This window comes from Pagrus pagrus (genome assembly GCF_965226575.1).
Source record: "Pagrus pagrus genome assembly, chromosome: 22".
NCBI classification, from domain to species: domain Eukaryota; kingdom Metazoa; phylum Chordata; class Actinopteri; order Spariformes; family Sparidae; genus Pagrus; species Pagrus pagrus.
The window spans coordinates 3,890,990-3,916,041 of record NC_140204.1 but is presented as its reverse complement, the minus strand read 5'-3'; the positions used below and the strand labels follow the sequence as shown (position 1 = coordinate 3,916,041).

The following is a 25,052-nucleotide window of genomic DNA, read 5'->3' as shown; positions in this document are numbered from 1 at the left end:
TGTGTCTCGCCCTCCCCCACTTTCTTTCTCTTCTCATGGTGACCCCGTGTCAGACTCCCCTCGCCCATGAAGCAACCCCCCACTTCACTTTCTCTTTTATTTCACTTCTGCCTTCACAGTTTTTTAAAGTTTGATATTTTTTTTTGGGTTTTTCTTTCCGTCCTCACGTTATCAACACGTTCACTGTTCTTCATCTGCCTCTCATCCTTTCCTCTGTCTTTCGTTCTCCCTCTCGCTCGCTGTCTTTCTGTGTGATTTCATGCTCCAGCTGCTCTATTATCAGTCTGTCTGAGGTTGTGTTAACATCAACAATACTGCTACACATACACTGATGGACAGATAGATGGACGGACAGACAGATAGTCAGATGGGTGGATCCTTGTTGAAACTCTGCGTTTCATTCTTCTTTCGTATTTGTTCTCGTGTTTTATCTGTTGGTTTGTTTGCTGCAGTTGTAAAATGTTTAGAAGTTTAAAATATACTTGAGTTTGAACAGAAACACAAGTTTGAGAAGTTTCAAGTAAAATTTTGTTGGAATCTTTTTAAAACATAAAATCTCTGTTTAAACTTTTAAAATTGTTTTTGCTCTGTAGTTTTAATATGTTTTAAATGGAGTTGAGGACTTTAAAGTTTAGAAGTTTAAACAGCTTCAAGATGAATTAAAACATATATTTTCAGGTAAAGCTAATAAACATCAATTAAGAAGTATCTTAATGAGGAGCCCTGAGGAACACCGTTTTTAACGAGCCACAGATTAAACGCACAACAATTTCTCCCAAAACTTACCTTTCTGAAATTTTTCCATTATTTATTTCAAACAGCTGTTTAAGCTCAACTTCACACAGGATGTAGCAGCTGTAATTTGCACTTAAAAAAAAGTGAGGAGAACTAAATTCTCCTAATCAGAATCCCTGAGGAACACCGGACTTTAATGTGTTAAAGTTGCGTTTAAGCTCATTTTGACACATGATAGAACAGTTTCATGTTGAATTTAACCGGAAATCTTGAGGAAATATCTAATCATAGCTATTTATCTGAAAGGTTAACTTCTTTAGCTGTTGTTGATTTAAAAAATCTGGCACCCATAAAGCACAACGACGCCTTTAGACCTTAGTCCTGGGCTGTTTTCATGACTGTCAAGCCTTTTAAAACTTTATTTTCTTGTCAATATTGTCAACATGTAGCTGAAGGACATTCTTTAGCATTTATCTTAGCACATGTAGAAAATATAACAATTCCTTAAATGTGTTAAATATTCTTTCATTAACAAACGGACTTTGACGCGTTTCAGAGATGACTTATGTTGTTCCTGGATAAAAAGATCAACGTCTTTCCAATTTCATATTTTCTGGATGAGCTCGCTTCTTCCTTTGTTCTCACAAGTGATTCTCAAACTGTGGCTCATGACTCTAAAATAGACCACCATCTATTTTCTGGAGGGTCCTCAAGTGACGGGACTATTTTCTTTAGCCTCAGTCTTAAATCACGACAGACCTGATATAGTCTCTCCAAACCCAACAGGATCTTTTCATCACAAATGTTTGAGTTCATTTTTTTTTTAAACTTACTTTGACTTTATTTTAGCTTGTTGCTAAATACCGCCCAACACAAACAAGGCAAACATTAGCTGCCTCCTGCAAGAGAAACATCCAGATATCCAATAAAGAACTCCCTTTGGAAATTCATTGTTTTTACATGCTACAAACTGAAGGAGGTGACTGAAGTAAATCAAGAAAACAGAGCTCAGCTATTTTTTAATCAATGTTGCTCGAGTTTCATTTCATCGTTCTGGAGTCGATGGTGTGATGATGTTATCTCGACACCAGTTACCTTTGACCTTTTAGGGAGAAAGTGGAATAAGATTTATGATGGAAGTCTTTCTTTCTTTCTTTCTTTCTTTCTCGCCCTCTCCTCCAGTTTCTCCACAGTAGATGGACAGGGGTAATGTCTTCTTCTTCTTTCTGTCCTCCTCCCTCGTTCATTAATCACTCCCTCCCACTGCTCGTCTTTCTCTCCGTCCTCTCAGATGTTCCTCTCTCCTGTCAGACGTCTCTGTCTTCTTCTTCTCGTCTCTTTTCTTCTTCTCTGCGAGACGATTTGATTCACCCGTGAACCCCCTGGTCTCCCTCCTCCTGCCTCGACTTCTCTTTCATACTTTCTGCACTTGTTTTGCCTCCTCGTCTCATCTCATCTCTCTTTCTTTCCATCCGTCTTCTCTCACCTTATCTTTCCCCCCTCGCTGAATCTCTTCATCCCCTCGTGTGTGAGAGACAAATCTTTCCACTGTTGTTGTTTGGATTCTTTCAGGATTTGTCAAATCTCAGCCATGTTTGTAGTTTTTGGAGCAGAGGGGCCCTTTTTTTTTTTTTTTTTTTTTGCTAATGTGCCTGTGTGTGTGTGCGTGCACTAACACAACTTTATGCTTGTGTGTTTATCTAGTTGAAAGAGATTCCAGCTTGTATTTGTGTGATTGTTTTTTGTGCATTCAGACATCTGTCCAGAAGTTGTCTGTGTGAGATGGTGTGTGTGTGTGTGTGTGTGAGATGATGTGTGTTTGTGCATGTGTGTGTGTGTGTGTGTGTGTGTGTGTGTGTGAACGGCTCTTTTAACTCAAACACACAGAGCTTAAAAGCAGCATTTCCTGCCTCGGAGGATGAAAGCTGCATGATTATTTGTTCTGTGTGTGTGTGTGTGTGTGTGTGTGTGTGTGTGTGTGTGTGTGTCTGCGTGTGTGTCTGCGTGTGTGTGTGTGTGTGTGTGTGTGTGTGTGTGTGTGTGTGTGAGACCCACTTGAGGCCAACAAATACCACAGGCCTCGCTGTTCGTGTGAACCCTTTCTTGATCTCGTCTTTTGTGTGGATGTGTGTGTGTGTGTGTGAGAGAGGAAAAAGTGAGGGAGAACATGTGCGCCTGGATGTATGCACCTGTGTGTGTGTGTGTGTGTGTGTGTTTTCCTAATGGGACGATTGTAGTTTAGTTATACATGGTTGTGTGTGTGTGTGTGTGTGTGTGTGTGTGTGTGTGTTGCTTTGTTTGGGGTGACCTATAAAAGCCACCACCACATTCCTCCACGCTCTCCTCGCCCTCCTTTAGCTTCATGCTATAGATCACAAACGGCAGCTCCAGACATCTCCACGCATTATATTGATAATTTAACATTTAGTTTAACATTTAGAGGTTTTGGTCGCGAGGAGGAGGAAGTGACGTGTGACGGCGGCCTGTGGATTGTCCTCCAAGGTCACTCAGCACGGCACTGAATGTACCAAAACACGGAGTGTAAAGGAAACTGTTTGTGTTCAAACATCCTGTTGATTTAATGATGAGGTTTCTCTCTTTCTGCTGTGATCTCAGATTGTTTTAGTGTATTTAACAAAAAATACACCTGCAGAAGCTTCTGACAGCTTCGTGCTGTAGATGAGTTTATCTTCATATGAAACTTGAGTGTAAGAATGAGTGAAATGCCAAAAGTTATTTGTAACGAAGGTGCTTTTCCTTTGTGTTTGTTGTGTTTCAGCCGTGCTGTGTGCTGCTGTTATTGTAAAATGTGGATGCTTTTCAGCACCTACTCAGAGTGAACGATCTCCAAAATGGCCACAGTAATCGAGTATTCTACCGATTATTCTGGCGAATAGTATTAAATCAAGTCATCAGACAGGAAATATTGCACACTAAAGAAAATTAAATGACTTTTGCTTCATTTAAAAGCAGCAACAGTTATATATAAGAGAGCATATAGAAAATAATAACATGAATGAAGCTCAGGCTTTAACAAACTGACTGCAGCATTGTATTTTCTGTGGTTTTGTTATTTTCTTCCATTTACAGTCACAAGTCAACATGATAAAGGCTCGGAGAGTCTGGAAGTTGTTGGTTTAAAGTGCCTGAATTTGACTGTTAAAGCTTCTGATCCTTCAGTAAGTCACCGAGTGTCTCGCTCAGCATCTGTCTGTGTTTAGTGTCCACAGTCTGAAAGTTTGAGTCATGATGATCTGAGGCTGCTTTATAACTTACAGAAAATCTGCTTCACTGTTCTGGAATTATTGTAATATTCCAGCTCACACTGTGACATCATCATCATCATCATCATCATCATCATCATATCAAAAGTAAAAGTACTTGTTAAACAGACGTCCCATGTGAGTGAGTTAGATTATTAGATTGTTGTTATGAATCCATTAACATTTTACTGTCATACTGTAGTTTGTCAAGCCAGCAGTTATACAATGTAACTAAGTACAATTTACTCAAGTACTTGTACTTTACTTGAGTATTTCCATGTTCTGCAACTTTATACTTCCACTGCAAAACATTTTGGAGACAAATATTGTACTTTATACTCCACTACATTTATTTGATTACCTTGGTTACTAATTACTTTGCAGATTACATGTGGCAACAGATCCAAAATGGCACATTTTTAAATTACAGTCTGATATTATCTGATATGACAATTGCTGTAACCACATTGTAGTATAACTACATGTAAATATATGTATAATGTAGTTTTCTTGTACTTTTGACACTTCAGTACATTTAATTTCAGATACTGAAAGACTTTTACTCGAGTACTGTTCCTATGTGTGACTTTCATTTTTAAAAAAGTAATATTTTAACACGATATTGTTACTTTTTAAGAGTCAAGAGTACATACTTCCCTCTGAAATGCAGTGCAGTAGAGGTATATAGGAGGAAATAATTGAGTAAATGTACTTAGTTTCTAAAGTTTTCTTTCCAGAAGCCACAAAGTGCTTCACATTAATTAAAGTCCTCCCCTGATGATGTCACAATGGGGAGTTTGTGATGACTCCAGAGCAACCCAAATACCAACCTCGCAACAATTACCACAAGAAATACAGCGCTGACGGCTTCATTTGCATAGCCATTTTACAGCAAACTGTAAAATAAAAAGAACAAAACAGGAAAATTATCAGTCAGCTATAATTAATAGAAGACTAATGCTGACTCCATTAAAGTCCAGAGCTGGTTAAGGCTGACTCGGCACAATGCGGAGAGCACATTGGACTCCCTGAAAACAGATTAACTAGACGACGACAGCATAACGAGGGCAATAACACGCCGCTTTATTAAAAAACAAAGTTTGGTTTGTGTGTCTGTGATGTTACCGGGCACAGTCACGTTCTTTTTTACAGGCCGTCTGCTTCCAGGAAAGGGAATGACTGTCACAGACGCGGAGAGGCGATGTGTCACACCGGGCCTCATGTTTACTGGAAACACACGGTGAACTCATGAGCTGAAGCTTCTTACTAATCACTGCCGAGCCTGAGAGTCAGATGTAAAGACGGAGAAACAGAGACAGACGAGTTTATTCATCTGTGGATGCAGTTAAAGGGAGAGAGAGAGAGAGAGAGACGGGACAAAAGACAAGAAACTGTAGCTCCTTTTCTGCAGCAAGCATGAAGACAGATGTATTATTATTTTGGCTTGTGATTGAGCTAAATGCTAACATCAGCATGCTACCATTTAACTTATTAACCACAGACGGTACAAATAGTGGACAAAACTTCTGGGTCTAAAAAGTGAAGTCAAGGTGGCGACTTCAAAACAGAGCCTGATTGTATGTAAGCTTATGAGAAAATGACCCTACTTCTCACTTGATTTATGACCTCAGTGAACAGTTTCCTGATGAGTTTATGGTCTCAAGCTTTAGTTTCAAGTCTTCTTCAACACAGCTTGATGTTTATTCAGGAAATTATGGTCCCATTTAGAGTAAAATAGACGATAAAGCAGGGTATGATTTAGGGCGGGGCTACCTTGTGATTGACAAGTTGCTACCACGGCCTCAAAACTGATCAGGATATCCTCCCCAGCTAAAACCAAGATGGCGACAGTCGTAATGCTAAACTCGAGGCTTCACAACGGTGGTCCGAAAACCAGTTGGTGACGTCACAGTGGGTCATAATTCCTGCTGCCACTAGAGGGCGCTGCCACCTGAACGTAAACGTGTAGTTTTTAGGCTTAATCTACTCGTCCGGTTCTGTTTTTGCCAGTTTCTGACGAGTTACTTAAAAAATGAAAATAATGAATCATGTTTATTTTTGTGACTCTCGCAGCCTCAGTAGGAGGCGTAAACGATTTCTGAATGAAACTGAAAATATCAGTGGAGTTTGTCTCCGGTGCGTTGGTGTCCAGATGTGTCAGACTTCCTCTTTCGTGAATCATCTTTACATCGTTCATCAACACTTTTATTGTTACTTAACACGGAACAACAGAAAAAACCTGGATCTGGTGTCTAAATGCATCATTACATCAGCCGTCTGAAACCAGGAGAGAAACGGTTTAACTGCCAGTGTTTGTATGTAAAGTGGCCTCTTCGTTTCCTCCTGTTTCAGAGCTCACACCACCATGCTCCAGCACACCTTGTGTCCTTTAATGCAAAATGACAACGCTCCTGGTTTGGAGACCTGCTGAAATCCCCTGATGGCAGAATCTGTGTCATTTTGTATTAAATAGATTGTGTTTTGGAGCATAATGTTCTAGGGTGGCCCCTGAAAATGAGGCATTGCATCACTCGCAGCTAATATATCCACTGCAGCAGCAGCACAGTGAACATGAGCAGGTTTCATCTGACTCGTGTTGGACTCCACTTTCCTTTCTGTTTATCTGAGGACATTAAACTGTAGGTGGATCATGAAAACTGCCTGCATTTTATTTGTCTTTGGGTTTTGATTTAAAAATTAGGAACAAAAACATTTAGCAGAGGTTCAAAATGACACTTTTCTGCTGCTGTGGTTCTTATTTTGTGTAATGTTGTCAGGATTTCTTGTAGTTTCTTGGAAAGGAATGTTATTTGGTTCTAAAAATCCACTTTCAATAATATTGTTTGGTTACAGTTACTTGAGACGATGCAAGAGAGGACTACAAAATGTGAAGGATGTTCCAGTTAAATCCTCGTAACCTTTGAATCTCTTGCCTGCATTGTGTATATTTTAGTGATTTTGAACCATTAGAAGAATGCCGGATTAGCTTTTAGAGGCTCCTGTTTGCAGTGTATCGATTGATGTACTGACAACTATCACTGGATGACTGTGACGCTGAACGAAACTTAAAAATGTGATAATTATTAGGCAAGTTCTGCAGCAAATTTACATCAAGAGGCTGTTAGACTTTCTCGTCGACCGTCATTTGGATCGACAGGGTTGGAGAATAAATCCATCCTATTAAAATTAAAAATGCTTTAATAGTTTCTGAAGTTAAAACCGAGTAATTTTCCTTATGTTTATGACCAAACTACAGGGGATTTTTCAAGACATTTTGTCTGAATTTTTAGGAAATTAAACTTTAAAAATATAAAAAAGTTGACATATTTTTTTGTTTTTGTTTGACAGAAATGCATCTAAATTCTGGTCAAAACCTCAAAATGTCACTGAACAGAATTTTGGGGACTGTTTTGCATAAAGAAATGTAGAAGACAGTAAGATTATTTATTTTAATGTGACGTTCCAGCCATGAAATATCTGGTCGTCCTCAGTTTTAGTCCATGTCTTAATAAAAGCATCATACAATGTGGGAAAAGTCGGGTTACATTAATCTCCCGACTATAAGAAAAACAGGCATTTTCCTGTTTATATATCCACCAGACTCCATAGAAACGTACCATCTAAATAAAGTAACAGCTAAAACCTTCTTTGATAAAGGTTATTTTAAAATCTCAAGTGCCGTCAGTCGGCTCTGACCTTTATCGACCTCTGATGAGGACCAGACGACAGTTACTGTAATCACCCCTCCGGCTACGGTGGCCTGCAGATGACACAAACAATACAATCACATTTCCTCAACGGAGGGAGAAGTAATCTGGCTAATTAGAGCAGAGATCCAGGAGAAACGTCCAGCGAGGAGGCAATATATCACCGTGCTAACTACTGGAACAATAAAACTGCTTTGTCATTTGCTTTTTTTGGCATGAGAACAGGCGCTTTTCATCCCTCGTACGTTGAACATTCAGCCGTGTTGTTAGTGAGCGGCCGCGGGGGGGAAGTTCAGAACTGAAAGTAAAGCCACAAACAGCAGCTGGTGGAGCAATTATTGACCCGCTCTTATTGATCTTCAGCAGAGACATCGTGGTCATATTGGTTCAGTTTGAGGAAGAATGTACGACCCTCTACCTCCTCATCGGCGTCCTCTTTACTGCTTCACACAACCTGTTTGATTTTTAATCCAATCTGATCCAAACAAGCAGCTTTAATGGTGTCAGACTTTATAAGGCTGTCGATGGTATTTGATTACACACAAACAGTATCACTTTATAAGGCTGTTAAGTCTGTTATCAGTTAGTCAATAGGAAGATGGAGGAGGAGGAGGAGGGTGGTGCTTTGTTATTAGTGGTGTTGTTGGGACATGTTAACATTTCAAAGTGCAACTTCACCTCCGTCTGTCTTTATTTGTAACTAAATTACAGAATGTTCATCTTTTTTTTTTCCTGGATCGTCTTTTCATGACTTTTGATTTTCTTTGTTTGGAAATGTCCACAGTTTAGGGGCTTTGCAAGGTGTAAACAAGAAGTATAAATTGGATTCCTAGAGTTACGCCGCCTTTATTTTTTAACATTTTGGCAAGTTAGCAACATTAAAAGTGTGCCGAATGAACTATTAGACGTTCCTGTTTGCATTGTGCTCATGGATGTACAGACTTCTATCACCAGATTACTTTGATATTGAAAAAACTTAAAAACGTGATAATTCTAAGGCAAGTTCTGTAGTTGGGAGGAGCATCTTTTCCATGTTTTTCTATGATTTGTAAGCAGATTTAAGTATGTTTCTTTAAGATGGTATTACATCCTCTGAAAGTGTAAGTCCAAGTGAAGCTTAATATATGTGTATCATGCCTGTGTGTTCAGATTTGATAGAGTTTTGACTCCGAGAAGGAGGACAATGTTGATCTTGGTCTTGTTGTTGTTCTTCTTCTGTCTCCTCTTCGTCTCTGCAGATTGCAAACTACCCTTAATCGTACATACTGCCACCTACTGTATTGAAGTGTGTAGATGCTGCGTTTGTGAAGTCAATGAAAGGAAGTGGGCATTATTGTATAATTTCTGTGATCGGCCAACAGCTACTGTAGATGCACTCTGTAACTTCAACACTTTATGACAAAACGCTGTAAATTTAATCTCATAAAATAAAACTCTCAACCTTTTCCTGTCACAGTGGAGCTCATAAATAATTCAAATGTTCAGTTTAGCAGATAAGCCGTCTTCTTTCTCTGATTATCAACAGAAACTCTGACTTCTTCTCCTCGTTTTGAAAGACGTCCAACTCTGAAACTCTCTACTTAAAGTCACTTTGTCGCCATAAAGCAGTTTAATGTTTCTGACTCCGCATCAGCTGTTATAAAGGGGGAAAAAGGGGAATTAAAATGGTTTAAACGGGCGTGTTAAAACACGGCGGCAGCCTGAGAACGAGGCCAGTCAGCCGTTAATAAAGTTGATATGTTAGTTCATCACTGTAAAACTTTACAACTCTTTGAATGTTTATCATTTTTTATAATAACCAGCTCTGTGTGTGAGTGTGAGTGTGTGTGTGTGTGTTTTATTACATTACTGTTATCACTTTTATAATGGCCAGCCCTGTGTGTGTGTGTGTGTGTGTGTGTCTGTGTTTCCTTACATGGACAAGCCGACCTACCACGAGGGTGTAATAGAATAAAAGCTAATCTGTGTGTGTGTGTGTGTAAATCTGCAATAATAATATATTCTGGGAGATTCAATGTGTGTGTTTATGAAAGGAAAGAAGCTGTGTGTGTGTGTGTGTGTGTGTGTATCTGAGTGTGTGTCCACTGTGACCCAGTGTAAACTAATATTGATTCAGCTGTTGGTGTTATACACTAGTCATAAAACTGGACTTATTGTAGGATCCGGGCTTACCTTCTGACTCTGTGTGTGTGTGTGTGTGTTTGAGAGAGAACGAGTGTGTGTGTGTGTGTGTGTGTGTGTGTGTGTGTGTGTGTTGTACCAAGATTGTCCTCCATGTTTGTAGTAGTGCTCCTGTATGTGTGGGTATTAGCTCGGATTTAGACCATGTGCGGTTGACTGTACGTGTCAAACTGGGTTTTCTTCCCACCGAACGTTTCACGATAAAAAAAAATACAGTTAAACTTCTTTATTCTGCTGTCGAACGACCGAACGAGGCATTACCGCCCCCTTGTGGTGAGAAGTGTGGTTCCTCCGCTGTCTGTTTCAAGGGTTGAGTTTAGTTTCACACCTGTAGTGGTTCGTCTGGTCCGGCTGAGAGGAACAGTGATACATTGTTGCTTTAAACTACCAGTGTTGTTTCTCACCTGGTTGGCCCTCTTGAGTTTAGAGGGAAGGGAACCAGTTGACCGGCTGCAGCTAATACTGTAGGTGATTCTGTCTTGTTTGCAAGTCATTCTCTGAACTAAAGTTCGAGCTTAAAAGTTATTTTTTAAATATTATTTTGTTATTTAATTGTATGTGTTGCTGCAAAGAAAGTATTAAAGACTGAGAGCATATCAACCTCTCAGTCCATCATTTATTCATACAATTCATACCACTAATCAACATAAAATACAGTAAAACAACAATAATATCGCCTATTGCGACATTTTGGCAGAACAATAATGTGATATCACATTTTGGATATCACCCAAGCCGACTGTAAACACACCAACCTGTCTACTCTACCTGACGAGCCCAGAGACACTGCAGCTGCGACAGCCGAATATGTTGGTGTGTTTACTGGGGAAACTACAGCTCACAATCTGCTGTGTCAGCAAACCGACTGACAGAAAAACACCAGATATAACCACTGAACTTAGTCAGGAAACAACATGCTAGCTAGCTAATTATTGTCTCCTTTGTGGTGTGGTTAAACAGTAAAGTTTGAAGTCTCTGACAGATTTGTTAAAGATATTTTTTGAGGCACCGATCAGTTAAACTTCATGGATGTATTAATCACAGAGTACCAGAAACCCAGTGGGATCTGTAGTAAGTTACACAATAAGTTCACCTCTTCAGCTTGGCTTTCTGAGCTGCATGACAAAACTGTTTTATTATTATAAATTATTATTTGGGTCTAAAGCCCTCAAAGAAAAGCAAAGAACTACTTCAACATGTAGCTCCTCAGGTCATGCGCCCGATCGCCTGCCTTGCACTGTTGACGCTGTGTTGCAGAGTAATCGGTAACTAATTAAAACATTAAGTAACATAAAATGAGTAGTATCTCAAAGTTACACACGGGATAATTAATGTTGCAGACAGCGAGCTGCATTTGCTATTTGACACAGAAAACTTGACAAATCCTGTGAAAGATAAACTGGATTTTTTATTTTTAAAATATATTTATTCACAGTCGAGAGCGATTTTTCCCTAAAGCTCCATTTTTTATTTTTTTTTAAGAGTGTAAAGAAAGCGAGCCGGTTCGTCTTTTGGTGTCCTTGTGTGTTTGTTTGTGCCGGAGATAAAGATCCAGAGAGAGTGTGTGTGTGCGTGCATCTACATGTGTGTCTTTGTATGTGTGATGTATGGGGACGGTGAGTAATACTGCATGTGTCATTCTGAGTCCCCAGAGTTTTCTTCTTCTCTTCTTCCTCTCTCTCTCTCTCGCTCGCTCTCTCCTCATGTCCTTCCTCACCCGCTCTCTCCCATCTGTCTTCCCTCTCTCTCTCCCTCTTTCTTTATTTCTTCATCTCTCTGTTTTTTTGTTTTTTTTCCTGTGACATTCCTGTCCGGCGCTGAGGGTGTCATCCTAGTTTTCTGCTGACTCGGTGCTTCACAGACACACAAACACACACACACCGACACACACACACACACACAGACACACACACACACTCCAGCTGTTGAGAGCGGGGGCGTTTATTGGATTGTCTGTGTCCTCTATTTGGATAAGGAGAAAGGAAAGAGGGAGCGTAAAGGAAGAAGGAGGGAACAAAGGAGGACGAGGAGCGACGAGAGGGGTGAGAGACGGAGAGAGAAAACAGAGGGCAGAGAAGAAGAATCAAAGGACGGAGGTGTTCAGGAACAGAGAAGAAGAAGATGATCATAATACTTACATTAAGAAAATCAATATAATCAATATATTAATATTGATATAATGTTCGTCATGATTAGTGTCAGTATTTTTGTCATCCACATGCTTTTATTTTGTAATTTAATGTTCAGTTTAAATGTATAATTTATTTATTCAGTGCATTTTTTCTCACATATGACACTTTAAAATCATAAACAAAATATAGGTAATTAAACTTTAGTTAATAGTTATTTAAATGATGATAAACAATGAAATGCTTTATAAACCATTTATTTATTGTTTGTTAATAACCTTTACATAAAGTTTAATTAACTAAGAAGTTACCATTTATTATTGATGTTTATTAGAATGTGTAACCTTATTAATATTTATTTATTTAAAACTGAGTTGATTAATCGGTCGTGGTCACATCCGTGTGGTACTTTTCTAATTATTGCTGCCAGACTTGTGTGAATAACACAGTTTCAGAGAGATAATTTCAGTTAAGTGTTTCAGAGAGAATCTGTCTCTGCAGCCATAACACTGATGAAATACACGCCTACATTTTGTCATTTATGTGTGTTGTTAATTCTCAGTGTTTTACAGTTTAATGACAGCTGAGGATGGAAGGACACGATCTGCATCCAAACACACGTAGCCTTCACGGATGTTCAAGGGTTTTCATTTCCAAGCGGCAGCTGTTGAAAGAAGCGATACTGATCATGATAAAATGGATAAAAGATAATTATTTTCCTGATATTTTTACACATCGTACAAAACTACAGCTCCCATGAGGCTTTGAGAGCACGTTCACAGCTACTGTAAGACTCTGGATGTGTTGGAATAGTTAAAACATCGTAAGACTGGATGAAATCAACACTTTCCACACAAATCATCTAGCAATTAATCAAACTGATGTTCATCCAGTTATTAATTATTCCACTGTTGGCGCCTCTCGAAGCTCATTAGCTAAAACGTTGAGTCTTGTTTTGTTGATCCGAACAAAAAAGTGTCAAAACAACATTTTGGTTTCGCGGCGGTTTCATTGTTCAGGGACACACTGACCTCCAGGTGTCAATCTTCTCAGACAAAAAAAAAGAAAATAGGTGTGTTCCCCAAAAATGACAAACCATATCACATATCTTGTGACAACACGTTTATTTTGGTTTTCCTGTGATGACACCCGAAAAAAAAGATGTGTTGAATCAACTTAAATTAATTAAGTGAAAATTAAAGTATTTCTTTGTTACCGATTCAGCACTTGTGATCATCTCAACCTCTTTAGGTCAGATGAACTTCTCTGTTTTAACTTTACAAGGCAACTTAAAATCACCACTTTCCCCAACTTAATTATTTAAAATTCTGCTTTTACTCAACATATTTTAGTTTGAAAAACGTAAATAAAATACTCATTAAATGAATCGATTAAAGACTCAAACTTAGAGTTTTACAGTAATTTCACTTCACATGGTGCAACAAATCTGTATAAAACAGATGAGGATGCATCACAAAGATCCTTCTATTAACGGCATTTTAAGAATATTTGCTTTATAAAAGAACAAATATTGCTTTAGGTGGCCTTCAGCTTAACCACACGAGGTACGAGGCTACAGCACTGCTTTATATTTCCTCTGATAAATATACTTCACACACACTTTAGTGTACAAACATAATTTCTGGGCGCAAGCGTTCTTTGTAACGGATCTGAATATAAGTTGGACGTCTTTTAATTCAAAAGCAGAAGGCGATCTGAACCGTTGGCGGCGGTTTGTGTTCCTTTAAGCGAGGCTAAAGATGGACGGCAGAGACCTGAGACAGCAAAGAGAGGGAGAGAGAGAAAGACGGGTGGAGAGATGAAGAGAGGCGAAGATAAAAGATGGTATAGGTAGGAAGAGAGAGAGGGAGAGAGAGAGCAGATGCTCTGAAAGAACAATGGAGGAAGAGAGAGACATAAATGATGGTCGGTGAAAGAGTGAGAGAGTAAAATGAAGGGAGAGGGAGAGATGAAAGATGACAGGCGTGGGAGGCAGCGGGCGAGCGAGGGAGACAGACATGGAGAGACTGAGAAAGAGAGAGAGAGAGAGAGAGAGACGGGGGGGAAAGAGAGATAAAAGATGTTAGGTGGAGGAAAGAGCAGCCGAGGAGAGAGAGAGAGAGAGAGAGAGAGAGGGGTGTGAAAGAGAGAGAGAGAGAGAGAGTAAGTGTGTGTGTGAAAAGAGAGAGAGATGACAGGACGATGAAGAAGAAGAGGAGGAGGAGGAGGAGGAGAAGAGGTGAGCGTCCTTGCACTGTCAGGGGCGATCGATGGCACATCATTTACATTACACTGACTTAACTGCAGAGAGGGAGAGAGAGAGAGAGGGAGGTGGGGGAGGTGGAGGGGGGGAGGAAGAGATTGATAGAGAGAGAGGGAGGGAGGAAAGGACAGGTAAAAGAAGAAGAAGAAGAAGAAGAAGAAGAAGAAGAGGGAGGGATGGACGGAGGTGAGGGATGGAGAGTCGGAGGGGCAGAAAATTAACTACAGTTGAGAAGAGATGGAGGGATGAAGGGTGGAGGAGAGAAAAAGGGGGATGGAATTGATCTGGTTGGGGTTTTTTCTTCTTCTTCTTCTTCTTCTTCTTCTTAATTCTGGTCTCTCACCTCCCACACTCCTTCACTCCTCCTCCCCCTCCCTCCCGCGTTTATGTGTCACACGTCTGTCCTCATTACTTTCATCCCTCCTTCTCCTGCCGTCTCCTTCTCTTCATCTGTCAGACGTGTTTCTCCTCTGAGGGAAAGATCAACGCTGTGAGCCAATCTGCTGCTCGCTAACTGGTTAGCAGTGCTCCTAGCCTGTTTACACTGCAATGAGAATAGCCCCAATACGTTTGGGCTAAATGCAAAGCCCAGCATGCTAATGCTGATGTACACCAACTCCACCATGTTAGCACGCCACGCTAGTCATTAACTCTTTATCTATTTAATGTTATTGTTAACATGTTGGCATTTAGAACAATGTTTGGGCCTACCATCTTAGTTTAGCATGTTAGCATGATAGCACCTTCTCTCTTCATCTGTCTTAGCTATACGTTTCTTCTCTGAGTAAAGATCAACAGTGTGAGCCAATCTGCTGTTTGCTAACTGGTTAGAGATGCTACTAGACTGTTGAGACCCAAAGGGCTAAATGCAAACAACAAAGTGCTAGCTTGATTATGGATCCCACTGCTTTTCTTGTGAGACCGACCCTAGTACAACGACTAGTACACCATGCGGAGAAGTCGAGAGAAATGGCAGAGCTCAACTGAAATAATAATTAGCTAGCTAGCGTGCTATTTCCTAACTGCATGTTCAGTGGTTGTCTGGTGTTGATGGGTTGTGTCTGTGTTTTTCTTGCGGTTGGTTTGTAAAACACACACAAAGCGGTGGAGCTGACACAGATACAACTGTGATCTGTAGTTTCCCCTGTAAACACACCGACCTCTTCGGGCGTCACGGCTGCAGTGTCTCTGCGCTTGTTAGCAGACCAGGGGTGTTGTGGCTGAGCTAGCAACCATACCCAAGTTGTTTATTAACGTTAACATTGCCGATCAAAGCCCCTCAGATCTCATTATCTGTCAATATACTGTAGCTAGCGGAGGGTCTGTGTTCGTCTCTCTGTTGAAACCTTTGCACGATAGCCTCAGACTGGGGGAAGTGCTGCAACAACTGATTATTTTCATTACTAATTAATCTGCTGATTATGTTCTAGATTAGCTGATGAATTGTTTTGTCTAAAAAAAAATGTCAGAAATTGTGAAGAAAAAAAAGCGTCCATCCGGGCGTCTCACGGTCCAAGGTGATGTCTTTAGAGGTCTTGTTTTATCAGTCCATCTCTAATCTATCTATCTTCTCTAATCATCCCTCTCTCTGTTCATCTCGCCTCCCTCCCTCCCCCCCTCCGTCCCTCCCTCATACCATATGTGACATTCCTTCTCAATGTGGCGCATTGAAAACTTCCTGTTGTTATAGTTTGTTATGGAGCACTTCAAAGAGACGGAGGGGGGAGGGGAGGCGGGGGGGAGTCGGACGGATGGAGGGAGAGAGGGAGACAGAACATGGAGTCTGTTATAGTTTTACCTCTTAAATGTTAACATGTGAGAGCACCGTGTATGCCTGTATGAATTATCCCTGTGTGTGTGTGTGTGTGTGTGTGTGTGTCCACATGCCTAGGAAGTAAGGTAATGACGCTTAAAGCCATCACACACTCGCACACACACACACACACTCACACAGACATGCAGACACACGTTAGCCCATCGACCTGTATAACTTGTCTCGTCAGCGATTGTGTGTCGCTCCCTCGGTGTGTGTGTGTGTGTGTGTGTGTGTGTGTGTGTGTGTGTGTGTGTGTGTGTGTGTGTGTGTGTGTGTGTGTGTGTGTGTGTGTGTGTGTGTGTGTGTGTGTGTGTGTGAGAGTGTGTGCTGTGTTTAATATTTAATAGGTGCTGGTTAAAAATGCAGGAGTGTTTTTGTCTCTTGTCCCGTTGCACACCTGTTCCTCTGGAGAGAGAGAGAGTAGCTGATGGATGGATAGAAATATAGAGTAGATGAATCGGGGGATGGACAGTTGGATACAGTAGCTGGATGCATGAATGGATAGATTGATAGATATGCACATGAATGAAGCAGGTGATTGAAGGATGGATGGATGAGTGATACGAGATAATCGATCGATGAAAGGATTGATTGTTATGGACAGATGACAGATATGATGGGTGGATGACTGAAGGGTGATAAGTGATAGAAAGATGGACAGATTGGTGGATAACAGATGGAGAAATAGATGAATGAAAACAAGGAAGGATGGATTGAAAGATGGATGAATGGTTGGATGGATGGATGAAAAGGTAGGGTAGATGGATTTATAGATGAACAGTTGGATGAAAGAATAAATAGATGGATGGACAGGTAAGTCGATGGATGGATGGATGGATGGATGGATGGATCGATCAAAAGACTGGTGGATGTTGGATGAAAAAATGGATAGATGGATGGGTAGAAAGATGATAATGGATTGGTTGAATGAAAGAATGGATGGATGATGGAGGTGAGGATTGGATGGATGGACAGATTGACTGAAAGACTAATGGTTGGATGAAAGAATGGATTGGCAGATGGCTAGAGGGTTGGACAGGTAGATAGTTGGATGGATGGCAGGATGGATGGATGGATAGGCCGGTTAGATGGACTGATTGAAAGACTGGTGGATGTTGGATGAAAAAATGGAAAGATGGATGGACGGACTGATTGATTAAAAGACTGATGGTTGGATGATAGCATGGATTGACAGATGGCTAGAGGGTTGGATAGGTAGATAGATGGATGGACGGCCGGATGGATGGATAAATGGATTGATTGAAAGACTGGTGGATGTTGGATGAAAAAATGGATAGATGGATGGAAAGATGAATGGATGAATGGAAAGATAGAAAGATGATAGATTGATGGATATAAAGACAGATGATGGATGGATGGATGGATGGATGGATGGATGGACGGACAGGTCAATAGATGGATGGAGACAGAGACAGATCACACAGAGCAGATGAAATACGATAAAATCAGAATACAGGATGAAAGACAGGAAGTGGAATGATGGCGAGGAACGACAATAAGCAGAGAAAGAGACGAGATAAATGTAGGGAAGAAGAAGAAGCAAGGGATGAGAGGAGGAGAGAGGTGTCATCAGTTAATCAATGTAGTTTTCCTGTTTCCCTCCACTCTGTGTTTTAAGGTGATTTTTTCTTCCTTATTATTCTCGCTCTACTTCCCTTATCAATCAATACTTATTATTGGCCACCTCGCTCTGCCTCCGTCCACTTCTGCTCATCCCTCGCTCTTTTTCTCTTCCTCTGTGTCTTCTCCCCACTGTCAAAGAGAGAGAGAGAGGACACACACACACACACACACACACACACACACAATGAAGTCATTCATCTGTCCAATCAAAGAGGCGGAAGCCCGGAGGAAAGTAAACATCCATCTCTCTCTCTCTTTCTGTCTGTCTCTCGTTCACTCCGTGAGTCCGTGAGCGTCCATGATTATGATGCCCCAGTGTGTGTGTGTGTGTGTGTGTGTGTGTGTGTGTGTGGACAGACATATATCCCATCTCTCTGGTGTCTCTTTAAAAAGAATAGATTGTTCTTTTGCTACAAACAAAGAATAGAGAGAAGAGAGAAAGAGGAAGAGGGGATGTATGTACGACAGGATTTATGATGCGGGAGAGACGGAGAGACAGAAAACAGACAGAGACGGGGAGGAGGTGAGTCTGAGAGAGAGAGGAGGGTGGAGAGGGAGAGAAACTGAGAGGAAGAGGAAGAGAGGGAGGGAAACGCAGAGAAATTATGAAAAAGAAAGAAAAATAAAAAGGAGGAGAGGGAAATAAAGACAGGCAGATGGAAAGAGAAAGAAAGACGGAAAAAAAGAAAGATGGAAAGAGAAACAGAAAGAAAGATAGAGGAAGAAGGGAGAAGCGAGTAATCGATGGAGAGGTTGTGACATCATCATCTGACCTGAAGTTGGGGGAGGGCAGAAGATGAAAGAGGGAGTAAAGAGGGGGAGACGGGGGAGATGGATGGAGAGATGGGGAGATTAATGGAGCGACAGATAAAAAAGAGAAGTGACACTGAAGCAGAGACGGAGGGGCGAGTTCCCGAGGAAACACACCTCGTACACAAGTTTTACACAAGCGAAGACGCCAGAATCAAACCCACAACAGAGACACAACAGTTGCTAACGATGTGTGAGGACGCCGTCAGTCAGTAATTACAAACATCCATTAATCAGTGATCACACACACACACACACACACACACACACACACACACACACACACACACAGGTATTTCAGAATGAAACAATCGTGTCAGTGTCGTTTTTCACTTTTTTCTATATTTTTCTTGATTTCTGGTCTCATCTCATCTCGTCTTAAAATTGTCTGAGTGTTTTCCTCTGTAACCTGCCCGTCAGCGGTGGCCTCACGCACCTCACGGTTATTTCTGGTACAAGATATTTATTTGAGTCATATATGACGTATGTTTTATACTTGATTTATTTATGTTGACCAGATGTGACATATTGAGGCTGAGTGTGTGTTGTCGTATATTATTTTATTCTGTTTGTCTTCACTTTGTCATTGAGACGTTTGCAGGTCTTTGTGTGGTTGGTGTTTGAGTGCACGTTGTTATTTAAGATTATCTAAAGAAAATCTTTTATTTAGAAAAATAAATAGAATAGTAAAAAATAGAAATACATATCAGAAGTAAAAAGAGGGAGGGAGATATTGCAAAAAGAAGAATGTGCTGAGTAAAACAAACACATTTAAAAAAAGAAAACGTGTAGAAAAAACACAAATCAGATCAAAGTTGAGTAAAATAAAAGTGAAAGTATAGTAAATTAAATATATCTAAAATGACAAAGATACATCACAGAAGAAAAAAAACTTTAGAAAAGTTAATAAATCTTAAAACGTAAGAATGAAAACAAGATGATTCAGACATGCAAATATAGAATATATTAAAACTAGAGCCCGACTGATAAATATGCTTGTGTTAATTGATTAAACTCCAGTGAATGAGCTGTTTCAGTGCACTGGTGTCATTTTTATTTTTTTTTCCTCAGGTACAAACGTATCTTTGTCACAACTGTTTGAAGTTGAAGGATAATTAAAAAAAAACACGTTTCTAAACATATTCTGTGACTACAGCCTCTACATCAACATCAGACGAGTTTAAATCCCAAAACATCCTGCATCAGTCGCTCTCTAATCAAAACCACAAACATCATTCAGGTGATCGGAGGGAGAAAACAGAAACGAGGCAGAATGAAGAAGAAGAAACCAGATATGAGAACAAAGACGAACATGAATCTCCAGATGATGAAAGATTGAAACAGAAAACCGATAAATGAGAGAAACGGAAAAATAAGAACAGAAAGAGGACGAGGAGGAGCGACGGATCAGGACTGTGATGGAGAGATAAAAGAAAAGATGAAAGATTTTAGTTAAAGAGGGTTGACCCCCTCGATCTGCCCCACGTATTGACCGCACCAGGCTTTGATAAACTACACTGTGTGTGTGTGTGTGTGTGTGTGTGTGTGTGTGTGTGTGTGTGTGTGTGTGTGTGACCTCTGCACGTTCCGAGCTAAATCAATCTGTCAAACGTGTTAGCGCGTCTGTGCTTATTCACCGCCATGCCTGTTGGTGCGTGTGTGTGTGTGTGTGTGTGTGTGTGTGTGACCGACCCTGACCGGCCATCAGAGCCAATGACGGAGTATTGATCAAGGCTCCGTCACCATAGAAACGGCCATTTGGGAGGACAGGCGAGGGTGCGCGTGTGTCAAAGTGGGAAGACTTACTTCAAGGTGGCTCATCAGATCATCTGGTGTGTGTGTGTGTGTGTGTGTGTGTGTGAAATGTCAGCTCCGTGTTTTCCATTCGTGGCATGTTTACGTGTTCTCGGCCAATTAAAAAGGTCATCAAAAAAACACAAAAGTACATCGGCAGCAAACATTTCCAACGTGCCGCGTCTCATTTAAATCAACACCACTGAATCAGTTCCTCTTTAATTATGAGATATTATTATAATTACTGTCAACAAGCGGCAGCAGACTGTCTGCCTCTGGCTGCCTCCCCTCTGTACGAGTGAACCGCTGTGTCGGACGGATTGATTTACGGCACTAAACGGGGAAAAACGGCGCTGTCCGTACCGATGTTTGTTTTCCCGAGCTGAGTCACGACTTTATCTGAAGCTGAACTCAACCAACACTCAGAGGAGGTTAAGCAGCTAATGTGTTTTTACTCTGACAAAGACCTGAACCGTCACTGGGACGTTATTACAAACATGTTTTGATGAAGCTATCCTTAAATCTAGTTGTTAAAATCACGTTACGACCAGACGGAGAGCTTTGAACTGTCTCTGTGGACGTTTTGAGTACGATCAGATCTGCATATTTGTATCAATGCGAAGCTGAGACAGCGTCTGATCCGTTTGGACGAAACAACAGCTTCCAGAAGACCCTCAGCCGACTCTCGGCGAAGGCATTTTGTCCACAGATTGGTCTCATTGTGAAAAAGATGTAGTGGAATACACTAGAAATGCAATTTACGTCACTTACATTAACCATGAAGGGTTGACCGGGTCAAGGAACGAGACAGAAAAGGAAAATGAAAGGAAGTAAATGATCTGATTGGCTGGTGACGAGAAGTGACAGAAAACAGAGACACAAGTTGCTTTTTCTGTAGTAAAGACTCGCTCACAGTGTAAATGTGTGCAGGTAAGGATGTCGAGGGGGTCAAAGGTCATTGTCTTTGCTGTCTTGTGATGATTTCTTATAAGAGCGCAGTGTCAGGTGAAGAAACGAGAGCCAGAGGAGCCAACGCACTCGTTTCTATTTAAGGGTTTGAATGCAGTCAAGGTTAAGGGTTAACAAATGAATGTAGGTCAGTGGACTGGCAGCGAGAGAGTGTGTGTGTGTGTGTGTGTTTGTAGCCAGGCTTGTGTATCTATATGCAAGTGTGTGTACGTGTGTGTGTGTGTGTGTGTGTACTTGTATACGTGTGTCGAGTGTGTGTGTGATGTGTGTGACCTGCTCTTTGTTCCTGTGCTCGGTGCAGTAAGGAGAGTGGACCGTTGACGAGGATTAATGCCCAACATATGGCAACCCTACGGGACACACACACAACAAACACACACACACACACACACACACACACACACACACACACACACAACACACACTGCAGTCATTACTCTGAACAAAGAACTGTAAGGCTAATGAGAAGGCAATATCATGTGTCCTTTACACACACACTCACCCACACACACATGGCATGGATTCACGTGGATACACACCTTAATGTTGCTTATACATGGATGGATGCAGATGAACACACACACACACACACACACACACACACACACCTGGTACTGTAACATGTATCCATTGTGTGTGTGTGTGTGTGTGTGTGTGTGTGTGTGTGTGTGTGTGTGTGTGTGTGTGTGTGTGTGTGTGTGTGTGAGAGAGAGAGAGTTGAAAGGTAGCAGGAGGCTTGTTGATGGAAAGGCTTTAAGGTTTGAATGCAAACACCTGTGTGTGTGTGTGTGTGTGTGTGTGTGTGTGTGTGTGTGTGTGTGTGTGTGTGTGTGTTAGCAGAAAGACAAGAGAGAGAATAGTGTGTGTGACGCACAGGTGTGTGTGTGTGTGTGTTTGTGATTGAAGGAGAAAGCGAGGGAGAGGTTAAGCAGAGTTCAGAGGAAAAGTGAAGGTTCATGTTTTCATTTCTTCATGCTCCTCTGACTCTCTCTCTTTCCCCCCTCGCTCGCTCGCTCAGAGTGTGTGTGTGTGTGTGTGTGTGTGTTTTCTCACATACAGGATCACACCCCAAAACAATTTCAGACGTTTTCTCTCCACATGTTCTCACACACTTGTCTCTCTCCCCTCTGCCTATCACTCCCAGTGGGATCTGACCGATACGCCGACATGTTACTGAAAAGCCCAACAGCAGCGCCTCAGTTAGCCTCCACACGAAGATGAGGCTAACTGACGAGTAGGCTAACACTATCCGGGTCGGCTAATGAGTCGGTTGCCGAGTTAAAATCCAATAAAGGGCATTTTTTTACCCTTCAATTTAAGGTAGGGTATGTAGTGTAGCTTGGCTAGCTTACAACGGGGTACTCCCTATCCATGTAAGTTCAAATGAAAGCTGTTTTTAGCAGATACATTTGGCTCTAGCTAGCTGGTTAATTAGCGTTAACTTGTAACGTGAGCAGGGTTTCATCCATTAAACCCGATAAAAAGGTTTTAGTTAGCCCACACACTTGATGGCTACACGATATCAATGCTAATGATCCATAAAAGTCATGGAAACAAAGACAAAGTATTCTTTTATTGTGGTACAGCTAGTTAGCTTTCATAGTATGGTACACTATTATAGAAAAAAAAGTATGATTAGACTCATTTTTTAATCTTTGTTTGCTTAATTTTGCTAATAACTAACACAACAGTAGTTTTCAAAGTACGAGTTTCACTTTTACAAAAGAAAACGTTGACGCATGAGTGAGCTAACACTATCCCAGGAATGCTAACTAGGTAATTAGTCGCTGAAGTAAAATCCAATATTAAAAAAAGTCAATTTCTACTGTCATGATGTTAGGTACGTAATGTAGGTTGGCTAGCTACTCCTTAGCATCGGAAGTAATGCTCTGTTTACGACTGTATGCAGTTAGCTAGGTAGCTGGTCATGCTAACGTTAGAGAGGACAAATCCACAGTTAAATCAGTCTCACAGTTTTCATCTTGTGTTTTTGGAAGCCCTAAATATTTAGCTGTTTTAATATTCCTCTGTTTCGTGTCCCGCTCTGTATTCAGAGTGGGTTTTCTTCTTATCTACTCTTTTCTATTCTATTTCCATCCGCCGGCTCTGTGCTGGTGTCTTGTACAGGTTTTAGTTTTTGGTCCTCTCTCCTTTCTTTCCCTCTCTCTCTCTCTCTCTCTAGGTGTAAATGACTTTGGACGGCCATCTGTTACTTAGCCACCCTGCAGAGAGTTGGCCTGCATGCGCACCTCCTGTGTGTGTGTGTGTGTGTGTGTGTGTGTGCGTGCCTTCCTTTATGTTTAGTTGCACGTGTGCGGTTACTGTATTCTTGTGTTTGTGGAGTGTTTATTTATGCCTACGTGCACATGCATAATACAGTAGGTTATGTTGGAGTGTGTGACAGAAATAAAGAGGCAGAGCTGCTCGTGTTGTAGATGTGTACTCGGGCTCACTTGCACATGTAGAACATGTCTTCCTGTGCTCGTGTGTGGATGTGCGACATTGTTTTACATCAGTGTTAGCATATTTAGCCCCCGTTGACACTAATCTCTCCTTTTTTTCCCTCTGTTCAAACTGATTTTTTGGCAATTTAGACCTAAAAATCTACAAATTCATATTAAGTTATAAGTTCCTGGTACTGTTTCTTCACAATAAAAGTCGTCCAGCTGCAAAGACATGACACACAAAGGCGCATCATGCCCGAGGTCATGAGTCAAAGTCATTCCAACAACCAGACGCCGAAAGGAAAAGTCTCTAAATTATTTTAGTTAATCAGATTTTTGTATTTTATTGAATGAATTAGCTGTTCAATTACATTTTCACAGTAAGTCCTCATATCTTTCTGACAATTAGTTCCAAATAACATGATTATTTTGTGGAAGCTGAATTACACAGACCCGTAAAATAAAGCGTTGCGGTTTAATTTTCCAACGTTAAGGTTTTAATCCTGTTTCAAAACGCTCTCCACACTGCCAGGAATGAAATTCAGGATGAGAAATGCTTTAGTTATTGATTTAATTGACCTAAAAGTAGTCAAATGTAACTATTAATAACAAACATATGTACAATTTCAAACATCAAATGTAAAATCTTCCAGATTTCAAAGCGTCCTGGTTGATTGAGGTCTTTTATTGTGAAGGAGAGCACTAAAAGTAATTATTAAAAACGTTTGATTTGAGTTATCTGCTGTTGAATCGAGATCAAAGTTGTGACATTAAATGTGATGAAACAACATCCCAACAAATTTATCACAAATCAAACATTTCCATTTCTTGCATCAGGACTCTTCTTCTGTGGTTTTCATGTCGGAGCTGAACGACTTGATAAAGACTGAGCTCTTTCCGTCTTTCCTGACGTGACAACTCTGACTGTTTCTGCTGGTTTTTAGTACTCGGAGGTGTGAAAATGTCACAGAGAAAAAGATCATTTCCCCCGGAGACGCCGACTGTAAGAGCGACCAATCAGATTCAGTGTAACGTTGCTGTTCTCCGGGATGGCGGCCGCTGGAAGCGCCGTGTGTTGTCAGGTTGTGATTTGATTACGTCTGAGCGACCTGCTGGAGCATCCAGCTGTCGGCTGCTGAACTGAAGCTCCAACACTACAGCAAACACTCCTAACTTTATGATTAAAGTTTCATCAATTTCGAGAAGAGCGGCATTATAAATAAGGCAGAGTATAATAAAAACCAGTTACTTGATTAATAAAGTGACAAAACAGTGGATCTGTCACGATCCTTATGGT

General features: G+C 40.9%; 1 protein-coding gene across 1 annotated transcript in view; it reads left to right on the top strand.

The window, feature by feature from the left end:
- dachb (dachshund b) overlaps positions 1-25,052 on the top strand; it is an 82,415-nt gene that overhangs the window by 20,775 nt on the left and 36,588 nt on the right. The window lies entirely within an intron of this gene.